This window comes from Mycteria americana, chromosome 1, assembly GCF_035582795.1.
Source record: "Mycteria americana isolate JAX WOST 10 ecotype Jacksonville Zoo and Gardens chromosome 1, USCA_MyAme_1.0, whole genome shotgun sequence".
Classification (NCBI taxonomy): domain Eukaryota; kingdom Metazoa; phylum Chordata; class Aves; order Ciconiiformes; family Ciconiidae; genus Mycteria; species Mycteria americana.
The window spans coordinates 79,897,794-79,914,263 of NC_134365.1; the positions used below are offsets into that span (position 1 = coordinate 79,897,794).

General features: G+C 40.2%; 1 protein-coding gene across 1 annotated transcript in view; it reads right to left on the reverse strand.

Annotated features, from left to right (window-relative positions):
• The window catches only part of WNT7B (Wnt family member 7B), a 41,028-nt gene that overhangs the window by 13,037 nt on the left and 11,521 nt on the right, over positions 1-16,470 (reverse strand). The gene's annotated exons all lie outside the window — the stretch shown is intronic.

Sequence of the window (16,470 nt, forward strand, 5' to 3'; positions counted from 1 at the left end):
GAGCTGGGTAGGTTTTGTTTTCTTTCAAGGTAAAGTAGAGGCTACCCCTTTCCCTTGCTGACTTCTCTTGGGTATTAGTTTTGCTGTAATGACCCTTTTCCACTCCCACTCTGACTCAAACCTCTGCTCTACCTTGGCTATTGACCACACAGGGGGTATGGAAGTGCTGTAGCAGCATTATTTCCTCTCCAAGACCATGTCTTCCATGACAGTATCTCACTTGTTTTGGAGAGGAAATAATGCTGCTACAGCATTAGCAGATGTCAAACCAGATGTCAGTCTGGTTTAGAAAAAAGTCTTTTTAGAAAAAAGTTCTTTTTTTTCCTATGATGCCACTAGTTGCCAAGGTTCCTCATTCCCAATGCCATGTTATAGCTGTTGATATTGAGTATATGAAGAGAGGCAAATAAACCCGCTTTCTTTACTAGACACTGGTTAGCTGAGTTGCCTGTGGCATGCATATAAGCAAGGAGATACGGGCAGAATGATCAAAAGGGATGCTACCACCCATTCCTGCTCTCACGTGAGACCGCAATCTGTCACTGACTTAATGTAGAGCTGCGTCATGGCCCTTGGTGTTTTGCTGTTCATATTTATAACATTTCCCTACAAGTTCCCTTCTCAGCACTACCATCATTTTCCTCTGTGTGTTTATCTGGTGATAAACAGACGATCTTGTAATACCACAGCCAAAGAATAACTGTAAAGAATTTGCAGAAAGTTGCTGAAATGCTTTAATGACCACACACAGAGCTTTCACATCGTTAATGGATTTGGGAAGGAAAAAAAAGAACAAATTTTCCAGAGGAGAAAAAAAAACCAAAAAGCTTAGAAGCTATTTTTGATTTTTTATTTTAGGATTCACAGATATCATAACTATTCTGGAATGACCAGTGCATGGTGTGGGGGGTTTTATGTTTTATATTTCTTATTTTCATACATAGCTTCCTGAAAGGTTACACCACTGCCGGATTCAAGAAAGATCCTACAAGAAACAATCATAAACTGGTTTTTGGCACCATTTACTTGTTTCTCCAAAGCAATAAAAAAGAAACCTAAGGTAAGAGAAAAATAAAAGGGTGCTGTGTTCTTCAAGTACCAAGAAGGTTAAACCGACTTGTGTATTATTTGAGCACATCGCGCAATAGAAGCACTGACTTTGCTTTCAGACACAGAAGTGTTTTGTTGGGGTGTACGATGTGTGTAGTCTGGTTCAGTGGTTCCCAAACCGTGGTCTGCAGAACACTGGTGGTCCAGGAGGCCACGGTAAAGGGTTCGCAGCTAATCCGCAGAGCCATATTAAGCACTGTTTTTAATAGTGTTTTCAATTAAAAGTTTGATGATAACGATGCCTGGTGGTCCGCAAGAAATTCTGAGGGTTGATAGCAATCCAAAAAAGTTTGGGAACCTCTGTTCTAGTTCCTAGTGTGTTCTCTAAAAACGCATATCAATATTCACTCCTCTCTTCTTCACCCGCCAGCTGAAGTCAAAGCTGAGACCCGTGTTTTAAAAGGTATCCTGTTGACTCGCATGATTTCTTTCTTCATCTCCTTTCAAAACAATCTATTCTTAATCTATAAATTGGAAGATTGGAAATATGAGCTATAATAGAAACTACTTATACAGATACATTTTCCTTCCTCTTCAGGATGAGAGTAAATGAGAGTGCAAAATCAGACCCAGGAAAATTTTTGAGTTCAAACACCTTTGAAAGACATGTAGAGATGCTTATAAATAAGCAGAAACATATTCCTGTCAGGGAACATAGCAGCTGTGAGCTACAGTTCAGTAGATTTACTCAGAGATTAACCAGAGGGAGGTTGCTTACGTTTCATGTTTAAGCTCAATGTATTCCACATGTATCCAGAGTAGAAGGTAAGCCATTTTATCATGGCCACTGTGTCTGTGACCCGTCCGTGAGTTTTCACACGGTGCTTCCCTCGATCAGTTTCGTAAAACTAAAGAACACCCTGTCTTTATCTACCTTTCACTCCCCCTCATTCCCATTATAGCCCTGATTACCTTCAGGAACAGAGGAAAATATCTTTCCCTCACCCACTTGAGAGCTATAGCCGTGATGGAATTATCTCAAGTCATGGGATAATACCAAATGGAAACCATACTGACTCTCTGAAGAGATTACTCTTCTGTTTCAATGCAGCTCTAACATAAGAAGGGCTCAGAAATAAGATCTGGCTTGAAAATCAGATTCCTTTTGCAAGTTAAGTTATCCTGCTAAGAATTAAGGGGTTTTTTGTTTTAGGGTGTTGCAACTAGACGATGTTCCAAAACTTCTCTTGAACTTCAGTGTAAGCATTACCTCAGCAGTTCTCTAAAGTCCTAGGATCAGTAGAGTCTATCAGAAAATGCTGATGGAGGAGGGAGGGGAACCTCTGTGCTCAAATAATGTGTCTGCTGCACACAAAGCTTTCCATTAGCATGTCATCACTTGGAATCAGTTCTAAGCAAGTCTTTGTTAGGCAGCTAAAAATATTTAAGTAATGATTGCTGTGATACCTGAATGGAGAACAACAATCTCATTTTATGGAATTTTCTGAGATTTCAAAAATATTCTTGCTCTGCAACGAAACAGAGACAAGTCTTTCCAGAAATGTTCATGAAATGAAGAAAGATTATAAATAGTAGAAGATTTGGGATTTGACCCAACTTTGAAGCTACATTTTTCTTTTTCCAGTGAATATCCTGGTCACCTAGTTATTTGGCACTGTTTACGCTCACTAGCTGTGTCTCAGAAGAAAAATTCTTGTTTGACTTTTTAATGTTTCTGTCATGTAGACCAGAATAATTCTGTTGAGATTTTATTTTGGTGGAGAAGACACTTTTTTGTGCGACCCCTGGATTCATCCATTTCCCTCTTAGAAATGTCTGCTTTGCTGTCAAAGAAGACAGTTCTGATTTAATTCCCAAAACATAGAATGAATGTTTTCGTGAGTAACGTGAATTAATATCTGATCTAATAACTGTCTGATCTAATAACTGCCTGATCTGATAACTGTCTGATCTAATATCTCCATTAGGAGATCACCACCAGTACTAATTGAAATGAGGCCTTTTGTCTTTGGAGAAGGTGCTGAAGGTCGCTTCTTGCAATCTGCCAGGCCGTGAGAGAAGTCGTGTCTGCGGTCTGCCTGTCTGAGTTGCTGCCATTTGCTTGAGTTCGTTTGCATTCTAACTGAGGGCTGTGTTTTAAAAGTGCTCTAATGCCCAGTAATGCAGGCAGTTGCTGCTCAGACAGACAGATATTGGATCATTGCTTCCTAAAATGAGTGATTTCTGGCAGATAGGGTGAGAGGAGCCTATTTATCCATTGTTGGAGTCATGGAGCAGCCTTTACCCCTAATTTAGATGTCATCTCTGATTAAGTTTTAGACTGCTAACTGAGCACTAAACTTAGTATGGTCTGATGTGGACACCATTACAAGTTCCATAATTGCCAAAGTTTACTACACTCTAACATGCATATATTCAGCAGCGTATTTTCAGCATGTAACCACAATCAGCTGAGAATCATATATGCTAAATACATACTTTGATCATTCAGCTGTGAGTGCAGGGTTAAAGATTTAACTGTTTCATAGTTATTAGCAAGGCATCTGTTTTTCTGAGTAACTAGGTGAGAATATTGCTGTTCCACACGTCATTCTGAAATGTCTTATGTCAGCAGCTAGATGAATAAGACTGCCACTGAATGTCAGCTATTACAACTGTAATTTAACTTGAAATATAAAACCGTAGAATATACACTGTTTAGCCAGTAATTTGTTAAATCTTGGATCAACAATGATAGAAAAAAACACTACACGCTGCTGTTAAACAAAACAAATTCCTCATGTACTTACACAAGACACCACTCATTATATGACACAATACAATATAGGTCAGTCGTAAGAAGAAATGAGCCACAGCAGAAGTTTTATTTTTTTGCCAAACCTATCCTTTTCAACAAGTCTTCTTCTGCGAGTGAAAGCTGAGAACACATGGAGTCATTTTTTATGGGCAAAAGACAATAGATACATCTAGATGAGTAAACTAAAACTCAGACAACAGCACCCTAAGTAGTTTAGACAAGTTTAGTTCATTTTGTATTTTATTCAACACACTCATTAGCAATTCTCAAGGAAAATAATACAAGCTCTTCTCTTTGGGTTCGATCCAAGGGCAATACAAGCCAGTGAGAGTTTTCTCACTGTCTGGAGCAGATCCTTTCTCTACTTGCATTTTCAGTGTAATTAATTTTGGAATTCTTGGTTTATAATCTAAAAGCAGGGATTGGTTTAATTTCTCTGTCCCTCTAATTTACTACACCCGGTGCTGCATGTCAGAACTATAGACCACTGAAATCACTTTGTCCAAGCAGAAAAAGTACCGTAGAAAAGCAGGGCTGGCAGGAACCTCAGGAGGGTCTCTAGTCCGTCCCTCAACCCTAACATAGGCTAATAACACAGGTGTCCTTCACAACAGGTTTTGATTTATCCTGTTCTTAAAGATCTTCAGTGGTTGGGATTCTACAGTCTATTCCAGTGCCTCAAGACCCCTACTGGTACACATTTTACTAATATTAACCTGAAAGTGTCTTTCTGAATGCAAGCCCACTGCTGCTTTCTCCATAGATGCTAAGACCAGATTGCTCCCTTCTTCTAGCAGCAGCCTTTAAATATTTGCAGACTTCCACCCCTTTCTAGATGTGTTCCATCGTCAGTCCTTGCACAGCAGTTTCAGGACTCTGATCATTCCCCCTGCTCTCCCCGGGCTCTCCCAACGGGCTGGCCTCTGCCTTGCGGTGCAATGCCGGAGATGCAACAGGGAGCTCCAGCTGAGGCCTTGCCTGCTCAGGGTTAGAGCAGAAGGAGCACTTCATATGTCTCGCATGCTACACTCCTGTTTACTCATGCCAGCATCATGTTTTCACAGCAGCAGGACATTTTTGACTCTTACTCAGTTTGCAGTCGTCTTCTGTGCAGCTGCTATCACACCAGATGTTTCCCATCTTGCATTTGTGCAGCTGATTATTCCCACATATAGATCCCTACGTATTTGTCTTTCTGATTTGCCTCCTTGTTGTTTTTTTTTTCTTTTTTCTTCTTTTCTAGACCATTTCTCCATGATCATTTTCAATTTTGATCCAAACTTCCTCCAACTTCCTTGCAGTCCCTCCCAGACTGACATCATTTGTAAATTCATGTGCACAGCTTATTCCCTTGGTCAAGTCAAGAGTATAATACTGCCTGGTACCAGATCCAGCACAGATCACAAAGGAAACCTAGATACTACATCCTTCCATTTTGATAACTACCCTCCAAGTATGATTTCCAGGTAGTATGTACCCATTTGGTTAGCTTTTCCTTAGTTTTCTTATGAGAACGTCATATAAAGCAGTGTCAAAAGCTTCATTTAAGTCCAAGATATATGGTATAAACTGTTTCTTCTCTGCCTCTGAGGCCCTGGGTGGTAAAAGAAGGAAATTAGATTGGTTTAACATGATTTGTTCTTGACAGATCCTTGTTGACTGTTACTCATCTCCTTGTTCTCAGTTATGAGCTTACAAATGGGGTTTTGTTCCCATATTTTTTCATTTACTGAAGTTAAGCTGATTGGGCCTATAATTCCTTTCTTTTTTTCTTTTAAACAAAGGCAATACATTTGTCTTTTCAATTCTTCTTAATTAGAGTTCTCCACAACTTTTCAGTGCTAATGGCTGTCAGGACTAATGGCTCTGAAATGGCTTCATTAAATGTTCTGAGATGAAGAACAGCTAACTGGAAAGCATTCAACCTGGACAAATATTTCCCTCTATCTAATGCTGAGATGGTATTCCTCTGTCAATGATACTAGTTCTATAACCATCTGCTCACCATTGACCTTTTTAGTGAAGGCTGATGCAAGAAGTGCCTGGCCTTCTTGACATTATCCTTGGTTTACACTCTCCTTGGGGGTCCACTTCACTGAGTAGTGGACCAGCTTTTTTTCTTCATCTTCCACTCACTGACAAAGTACCAACTGAATTATTACTGTGTAGTCTGTTGTCAAAAAAAACAGATAGAGTCATCCATGATTGTGAGGTTCCTCTTGTAGCACCTGTGCTCAGAAGTGCTTCTGAATGATGAACCTGGTGCAGATTGAAAATCTGTTACTCTGGCAGGACTTTCTGGTCAAATCTGATGGAGTCTTCCAGTGGTCACACTGGGTAATGGTCTCTTTACAATATTTATTCATTTCCCATTTCCTCCCTAAAATCTTTTTTTTTTCTACTACAGTCTAATTAAAATAGTCTTGTTTAATCTTGCTTCACCCAGACAGAACTAGAGCAGGAGCTGCACATGATTTCAGCAGCTTCTTCCTAGACTGCTCATTATGTATATTTCCGATTACACGTTGCTGGGACAGAGAACATTGCAGATTTGAAAGCCGAGAATGTGTAGTGCTATGACATAATGGTGTATTTACAGATTCTTCTCTTATTCAGCATTTTTCATCTCTAGACTCCCACTAAGTTTTTATGGTTGGAGGTGCCAGAATTTTGGCCATCAGTCTAGAATCACTCTGTCAACTGGATTGTTTTCTGTTGCTTATGTGGGTTTGTCAAATTTTCTTTTAGAATGGGCTGTGCATGAGCCAGATTTATTTCACACTTGCGTTTTTGCAGCCCCTTACTGTCACTATTTATATTCTTTTGGAAGCATGTCTATTAAAAAGAGCCACTATGCCTCTGCTTTTCACATTTTTTCAAGCATTTTTCCAATTTCATGGTTATTTTCTAAAGACTTGGTGGTACTTTCCACAGTGGTTTCTGTAATGAGGCTTCCAACAATTTACAGGGGCTTTTTACTTAATTTACCCCCTAAACATATTCAGTTAACTCCTGGCAACTGTAAACAATAGTCAGCATTTCGGTTCCAAAGTGAGCATAATTCTGTTGTGTTTTTGACTGTCTTTTGGCAGCATGTCCCTTGGTGGGGTTTTCTGGGACAGCTCCTGTGAGGTCAGTAAGTTAGTTGTGATCTTTGAAAGCACGTTTAGAAGTGCCCAGAGAAATACGAAATTTTGGGGGTCTCCCCTGTAAAACTATATTTGTTGTAACAAATATTTCTTACTAACTCAGCCCTAACAAACAACCTGTATCTCATTCTTACAGCAAATGGGGAAATTAAGTTTTGATCCAAAAGCACCACTGCTTGTTTTTGTCAAGGTTTAATCAGAACATGGCGCTAAGCACTCATTTAAAGAATGCACAAGAGCATGGCTTGAGAAATACACAGTGCACAAAGCACGAGGGGTTAGTTCCCAGATAGACTGTACCATTGAGAAAAGTTCGTGCAGTGTCACAGCCGGCTGTGTTTTCACAATGCTACTGCTAATACTGTCAAAGTAGTATGTGGGAAGCAATAGCTGGAGCAGAGAGATTGTCTCCTGCCTGTGTTCTCCTCTGGACCTACTGATGTCCCATTGTGGGACTTAATGATTCCCTGCTGAATGTTTGGTGCTTTTTCTTTTCAGCGATGACTAGTGGTTTGATATATCGTAATATGTGAAAGCTCAGCTGGAGACATCTTGCAGCGTATTGGGGTTTTAAAAAGTTCTTTGCACCCCTTGTCAGAAAGCATGGACTCCTGAAGGCATCTCAGAGAAACTGGATCCTGAAGTATGCTAACGTCCTAATATTAAATGGGGCTGTGAGGAATCAAGTGTTGTTAATAATAATTCAATCACTTCAATCTATTCATGGTAACAGTTCTTATGTGTAGGATTTGCCTATGCATTATGGTCCCTTTTTTAAGGGCATTTCACAGGGAGAAATGAAAACAGTATTTAAGAAAAAGGGAAGGGAAGCTACAGTATGTAGGCACATATTTTTCTTTATTTAGGTTTGCCCTTGATAGTGCTGTTGCACTAGAATATGACCTGTTAAAGGTTTCTGAGAGATCTGTGTGGTGCTCAGCAAGGGAAATATTGTCCACTCTGACTTAAGAAATAGAAAATATGCTTGCCACATCATTAAAAAAAAAAAAAAAAGAAAGCAGCAAAAAATAAACCACCACTCTGAACCTATCAGGGAAATTGAGGACAGTATTACCACATTTTTAAAGTAAATTTGTTTTCAAGTCAACTTCATGCTCCAATTTAGCAGGATGCAACAGCAGGGTAGGTTGCTACCAAACCATTTTAGTCACTGAGATCTTCATGTGTGTGAATTTTATAGACTGAGGCTGTAGTGAGTGAATCAGTTCGGAATGGATATTCTCCTTGGCTGTCAGTAGAGGATCCTTCTGACCTAAATTATTCTATGATTCTGTGATTATATTTGACTTTGCTATGGTCCCAATTTCACAAATACTCTGTCATCCCTACTGCAATGCCCATGAATATTAAGAAGTCATCGCCTTGCAGAATCAGACCTTCACAGCGGACTCTCTGCTGGGTCAGTATTTTAATTAACTTGTTTCAATCACTTCAGCGGCCTGACATAAATATACTGTGTTGAAGAACATTTCTTTAAAAATAAATCCGCACTGCCATTTGCATGAAGTCATCTTTTCCTGTATTATCTTATGTCACTTCTAACGCAGATAACAAATCCCTGAGGGCAGTGGTCATGTCTGTGTTCTTTTGTAAATCACTGTGCACACCTGTGCTTTGCTGTAGAAACATGTTAAATAATAACACCTTTTAAAGGGTTCGCTGAATTATGAGTAGTTGTAAGCACTAAGCTCCTATACCTGGGCATGCCAGAGTGTCTGAGGGTGGGTGTCTGTGGGTGCAAATGTCTGTACATTGCAGATGAAATTTCAGCTCTCGCTTCAGAATTTCTTGAGGCAGTTTAGTTAAATTATGAATGTTACCTCGATATATTGTTCAGAGCTTATTAGTGGGCTAGTACCACTTTGCCATAATTCTTGAATTACAGATATACTCAGTGATACCCAGCTGAGACTGGTGTTAGACACAAATGTATTTATGCAAGTGGTAGTCCTTGCCTTAAGAAGCTGCGTCTTTCAGCTGGAGAGGGCAAAAGAAGAGAGATACTATTACCTCTCTTTTACAGGATCACAAAGAAGTTAAGGCATTTAACCATATGGCAGAAGGACCCATAACAGCACAAGCTGTCCTCTTGTTGAATTCTCTTTGTGGGGAGGCCCAGAGGAATTTAGCTATAGACTTCTCCACCGACAACTGAAACACAAATTCAACCCTGTTTTCAGGGAGGATGTCCATGCAGCTGCACGGTGGGACAGGAGAGCTCCAAGAAAGAAGCAGCAGCTCCTGGGACTGGGACTTCTCTGCTCTGCTCTTCCACGTACCATTCCAGCATAGTATTGAATTAGTCATCTACTGCCAGAGTCATAAAGGGATTTGGACACAGCAATACTCAGCATGACCATGCCTGCCAGCAATGCAAGAGAAGTACCCAGCACTTAGAGCCCACTCCTACTTCTGCACTCACACCTCCTCACATGCCATACCTGCATAGCATTAGATCCACATCCTTCCTTTACTTTTAATTTGAAAAATGACTAATTTAAGTGTCTTGCCAGAGGTTTTGCTTAGGTTGCATTTGCTTCTGTTTCAGAGAGGTGATAAATGTTTTCATGTCCCCATTTGGAGTTCATGACATTTCTTGACTACCAGTAAGACACGTGCAACTTTAAGCAGGATCTTAATATCTGGCTTCTTCTATGGGTCAGCATAGACTTTTTGCTCATACTTGCTTCTTATCGTTCCATGTTAGCCAACACAATTGTTTGATATATATATATAGGTATTCATCTAGAAACCCCCTTTTGGAAACATATACAAAGCAAGAGCAGTAGCAGGCAAACCTAGCTCAAGACATTTTGCAGGTATGAGGTACTGTTTTCAGATTAGATGCCAATGTTTACTGTATACAAAATTAATTACATTTATAGGACAAGAGCTAGACACCTAGAGCTAAATCTGCAAAGGGATGTTGGCTCTAAAGCCTGTCTTTTAGATGTTCTGCCACCTAGTATTTTCCATGTGGCCGGGATAGGAATCCAGCCTTACCAAGCACTGAGAGAGAGTTAGACACCAAAAAAGCAAGACTTCCAGAAGGTATCAAGCTGCATGAGGAAGCCCCAAAACTGGGAGCAGAAAATGCAAAGAAAGGGAGAGAGTCTAAACTTATCCCATCAGGGACTTAAGCCAGATTTCCCTGCACAGTGAGCCTTTCCAACTATGCTGGCAGCAGTCATCTAAATGTAATTGCTGAGGGTATATGGTGGTTTTAGAAAAGGAGATCCCACCCTTAAAATATTCCACTATCAGTCCATTATCCGGTTTTATATTCTGACTGAGGGAAAAAAGATTTCATTACATTAAAAGCCAGGAGATGACTTTGTTGGTTTCACTGATTAGGATAAAGATATTCTACTGAACACCATATAACTTCTTCTGGTGTATTTTTCTAGGTTTTTTCAGAGTATCATTTAACTTGATTCTATCAAGTACAGAATTAGGATTATTTTATATAAAATAAAGTACTAATTCTACCTAGTCATGACATTTGTAAAATAAGGTTTATGAAGAGCAGCAGTATCTTTTCTTAAACTGAATCACATACACTAGGCTTCTTACTTGGTCTAGACAGGATCTAATAAATAAATATTTATTTAAAGTATTTGTCAGATTTCCAATCTAAACCCAGAGAAATATGATAAAATGGAATAACCATCCATCACATTGTAGCTTTCACTGCAACAGCAATACAAGAGGAGTATTATGTCAAATAATAACTATGAAATAATGACATCTAGAAATACCTTGATCTCCACGCCCTTTTGTGGTAATAGCAATGAATATGGAGGAAGTACTGCCCAACCTCAGAAATGGTGACAGCCAGGCTGGGGGCTCTGAAAAGCATTTCAGACTACTGGTCGTGGAGAAACAGCTCCTCTGTGCCTGGGAGAGCACTTTCCAGGCACAGAAATTGTTATGCTTTCATCTTGTCCAGTGACTCTGCTCTTCAAGCAGAGTCCTCAAGGTCTTCAAGCAGAAGGCCTCCAGATATTCTTCAAAACTGTATAGACATAGACAAAAGACTATTTCCTATGCTTGGCAAAAAGGAAAAATAATTTGTATCAAATAGTGTACCAGAATGTTGATTTCGTCTGTAAAATTCTGCACAGGGACGTAGCAGAGAGGTTCTCATTGCATTTGCTGGGAATTGCTGTTGGATTGTCTCCTGGAGGATAATTCTGCATATTGTTCATTAAGGTTGTCCTACAAATCTGTTGCTCACATAAATTCCTACCATGGATGGATTCCTAGCATCTGATGCCTGGCAGGACACCTTAGAGGACCAACTCAATATGTCAATTTTCACAAGCAAATCTATAATGTGAGTACTATCGCTGGTAACTCACCACTCATCCTTCAGGTGTGTGGGCTTTAATGTGTTTCTCTGGTGCATTCTTGGCAAGGTAAGTTTTGACAGGTGAGACGTGGTGAGTCTTGATGTGGCTATTTAGGGTGTTACCACTCCCTTGATATCTCCCATGGTAGCAGAAGGACCACGCCTCATGGGCTTTAGCTTACAGTCCGGCCCAAACCAGCCCTTGGTGGCTGCTGCAGAGAGCCTGGGTTTGCAGATCGTCAGTAGGAGCCTGCATTCTGCTCTGCTAATTCTGCTGCAGAGATCACATCTTCTAGGCGTAGGGCAAACAGCTGGGCAGTAACCCCATAAGTCACTGGCATCCCCTGCCAGAGCTCAGATTTTGTGGAAAGCAAATGAGAAAGTTCTGGTGAAATGGCTTTGGTTGAAAGTTTTTTTCAAATTTGCTTAAATATTTTCCAAATGCTCTTACACTGCTCGTGTGGCTGCAATCACATTTCTGATACATTTGACTTGCCTGACAATCTTTCTGGGAGAGAGCTAGTTCAAGTAATGATGTCTATGCTTCTTGGTGTTTAAAGGGTCTTTGCCTGGTAGTCAAGTTTGTAACCCCAGTGAACAAGACACGGCACAAATCACACATATGAAAAAGATTTAAAAGAGTAAAGAGCTCAGAGGGTTTTGGATAAATACACAAAGTTTAGATTCTGGTCCAAACCTCTCTGGTTTGCAAAATGAGTGTGGAAGCATCACAAGAGCAAAGTCTTTTTTTTCAGCTCTGGAATTTCTGGTCCTGACAGGAGTTGGAAGTGACAAGATTCACATAAACAAGGAAGAATTATATGAATCTTCTCAGGACTCATGAAAGATACTGAATCAGTGTTTAATTTGAACCTGTCCAGCTAACCCTACCAGTCAGGTTATATTATCTAGCACAGTAGTGGTTGTTATTGGCATTGTGCTAAGCTTGTGTTTTGCCAGGTACTGAGCAAGCTCACCCTAAGGTGCTGATCCACACCTGCAAGAGTTTGACAAATGGGCGGATGCCGGCCCTGTGAGTTAGCTGCCCTCTCAGCTGTAAAAAACTAAACATTATAAGGATAAAAAGATCAACATTCTAGCCCACAAAGAGCTTCCATTGTTTTTAAGTGTGATACTGTAGAACCGAAGGATGAGTTTTAGACAAAGATCGGAAGCAAATTCTGTAGGTTTTTAAGGTACTCCAGCTTCAGACCAGGATCCAGGCTTTGTGACCAGGAAAGGAGGCACAAGTGCCTTTCTGCAGTATAAATACAAGAGTATTTAAATAGATGGCTTGGTATTAACACCAGTCTTCGAGATGCTGGTTACATAAAAGTACTTTTAAAAAACACTAGCAAGTGTCTCTACTGCAAATCCACCATTAAAATGAGATATGGGTCTCATTAAATAATCTTTTCAGGCTCCTACTTTGTAGCAGCCCATTTCCAGATCTGAACTTTGAAGCTGACCCCTGTCTTTGTGATGGGCCAAACCAAAAGCCAGATCTGAACACCACTGAACTCTGGGAAAGTTCAAATCTATCGTTTGTGGTTCAGGTTGAGCTCTAATTAAAACAGACCAGTTAGAAAGGCAAATGTCTTAAAACCAAAACAAAACAAATGTTTCACGTGAAAAGTCTTGGATTAGGCTATATGGTACCAAGTAGTGTTTTTGTCTATCACATGATGTCATGTTCCTCTGGCTAACACAAACTGACAGCGTGCACATGCTGCTATATGAGATATTCCATGCAGACACTTTGAATTTAACTTTAAGCAGGACACAGTATTCATGGAAATACTTCATGCTGCACAAAAACCCATCAGCAATCTTACTGCCACTCAGATTTGAGAGTAGTCTGCTGGCTTTCAAACTTTCCATGGCCATCCCTAGTAGCACAGTAGTCCAGGGTCTTTTAAAAATCAGTGTCTTGCCTTCTTTGAGCAAAGCTTATGCCTCATTATGTCAGCAGTATGTGGAATATTGCCACTAATCCCTGAAAACAAACAAGAAAGTGGCACTGCAGAAACTTTGGTTGTGTAAGAGGGCAGGGAAATCCCAGCTAACTCTCCTGCTAAGAGCTTCTGTTTATACTGTAGTTAATACTACAGTGTCTGTAATAAAGCAACATGGTTGATCAATGGACAAGGGAAAAGCAAACAAAAGGGAAGGGAACTTGGTTTCAGCATTACTGAACTGCCAAAGTAAAAGAAAATGGGAGACAGCAAGGAGAAAAAGAAAGGGAAGGAGGGAAAAAGTGTTCAAGCCCCATCACTGGTGTCAGGATGTCACTGTGCACCAGTAGCTAGAAAAAGAGGGCCTTGGACAGGAAGATTTACTCGAAGAATCACAGCACACATACAACGAGCGTACAGTAAGTAACCAGCAGTTACTCTCCCTGTGGGCTTTATTCTCTCTCTTTTATGTTACATGTAAGTACTGAACATGTAACTATCTTCTCTCTGCAAAATTTGAGTTTAGGCTCTTTGTGGACAACTACCTAAAGTTTCCAAACTTCATCCTTATGCAAACTCAGCTAATAATCTTACCAGGCCTATTCTATTGAGATTTTTCAGTATGGTCTCTTTTCAAGCCTGGACTCGCTTTCTAGAAGACCAAATCCCTCCACGACATTTCTGTCCTTTGCTTCTTGTTTCGATAAGAAGATATTTTTGTTTGAGGATCCCAGAGTACTTCACAAATGTTTAAGTGGAGGTTAGTCCACATTAATTAAGCCTTTCAATTCCCCACTGAAATTAGTCATCTTTAGTCTCCAGACAGCGAGGTATAAAGTAACTCGCCTAAGGTCACAAGAAAAGTATATGGCACAGCTGGGAACAGAGTCCAAGTCCATTATCTCCTGGTCCATGCTTTAACCATAAAATGATAGTTCTCACATTGAACTAGGAGCCACAGGGTATGTGAAAAATGATAGGAAGGGAATTGTATTGAGCTTCTTGAGGTGACGCCTTCCTCTCAGCTTGGACAAAGAGAACGAAAAATTATTTTACCCATTCAGAAAGAGTACTTCTCAGGTTAAAGAACATGCAAACATTTTCACTCTTTGCTCAGAGGAAGTTTTCAGTTCAGACATTTCTTTACTGGTCAAGTTGTAATTAAAAGAACAACCTTTCTAACTAATCATTCTCTAGCAATATATTAAATTCTATTGACGGCATCCTTTAAAACACACCAAAACAATAGAAAGCAGTAAAAGACACATCTATGCAAAGGAATTAGAAACTCACAATATTTTCTTCTGCATCAATTTTGTAATGTTCATGAAAGAGGCTTGCCAGGAACCTATGTATTACTTTAGAATTTTCTTTAAAGCAAGAAGTAGAGTAGAATGGGAAAAGAGACCTACTTGTGTCCTACACATGATAATGTATTGATTTACAGCAAATCTAGTTGAAAGAATCACATGGTCTTGTGACATTTTGAGAAATATGGCAGAAAATATATGCTTATCAACTTGTGCTAATCTTTCTCTGAGTATGGAGTACCACAAGCGCTTACGAATGAGAAGCAGTTAGAGAATAAAAACCACTTCACTGTTTAGGGAAGTTCACCACCTTTGCTATGCAGTTAATAAAATATCCCGTGTGTTTTCGCCTGGGATACTGGCATTGGCAGTCTTCCAAAATACTGACTTATACATCAAGACTATCCTTCAGAAATGCCCTGACCTCAACCTTCTTCCAGCTACTTACCATTAATAGCCAGAACTAGCCCAACTTAACGAAACAGCAACGCACAGATGCTCTGTGCTGACCACGTCTGATTTTGGAGCCTGCTCTTTGCCATTCACCATTATTGATTTTTCCTGCTCCCGGCCCATCTCTTTTTCTTTCCTTCTCCCTTTACATGCATTCATAGATCTGCTATGCTCTTTCCCACTTCCTCATGTCCCTAGCCGGGCAGTTGAAAGGCTTCCATCATGGAGATTGAAAACATACTCCATATTAAATGTAACAGAATAGTATGACCGGCAGGTCCATGTTTCAAACACATTCAATTTATACCACAGCTGAGAATAAACAGCAGGGGAAGCAACTTGATGGGTTGCTGGAGGCTGTGGCTACCCTTTCTTGTGGAACATGTCTCTGTCACTTGCTAAATAGGTGCACCATCTGGTGGTAATTTTGGACTCCCACTTGTTCTTAAATTTCCAAATAGCAGTGGTGGAGTTATGCCTGTGGTTGCAGCATTTTTTTTGCCAGTATCTGTCTGAAAGTTATCAGCTAAGACAACTTTTGCAGGTACTACTAGTGAATGAGTACCAAGAACAGCTAGGACTTCAAATGAAGGTCATGTTTCCATGTCTGCTATGTGGGGCAAGCAGGTATATTAGAGGACCACATGCTCCCGTGAGAAACGTACATGGAGAGGAGGAAAAATTTCACAGACAAACCAAAATTAGATATTAACTGGCTTGATACCTAATTAGGGAGTTTAAGGTCCCAGGATAGTCAACTGGGACCTCCAGACAGTCATGCAGTCAAATTAAGATCCAAATCACCCTCTGGAAGTGCTTCTTTCTCTTCTTTGACCATACAAGGAATACAGGCTGACTAGGTTCCTATCTTAGACATCTCATCCAAATGCCTGGAGCTATGTGGTATGAAACTGGGCCAAAGGAAAGAAGTGAGGAAGCTGCTCTCCATTTTTCTGCCTCTGTTGTCTGAAGACCTTTAGTTCAGCAACAGAGACAGAAACCACTGCTACCTCTTGTGCCATTCCCCTCAGAAACTGCAAGGTTGCATTGACCATGTCAGGACATTGTGTGGAGACCTCTTCTGAACAGGATGGGTGGAGGCTGAATCAGACAGAAAACAATTTTCCACGTTGTCATGAAGAAATGAGTGAACAGGTATAAATAAATCATGATCCATGACTAAATTTTGTTCGTTTTTACCAACTTGAATAGGGCTCTCCAGTCTACAGCAGTTCAGTCCATGTCTGTTGAGCTTTATTTAGAGACAGAAGTGTCTTCTCCCAGTGCACCAGTGAACTTGCTGGGGAGCAGCCTACTTAAAGACTCCTCAGCCATCCAAGCCCACTTTTTACACCGACACTGG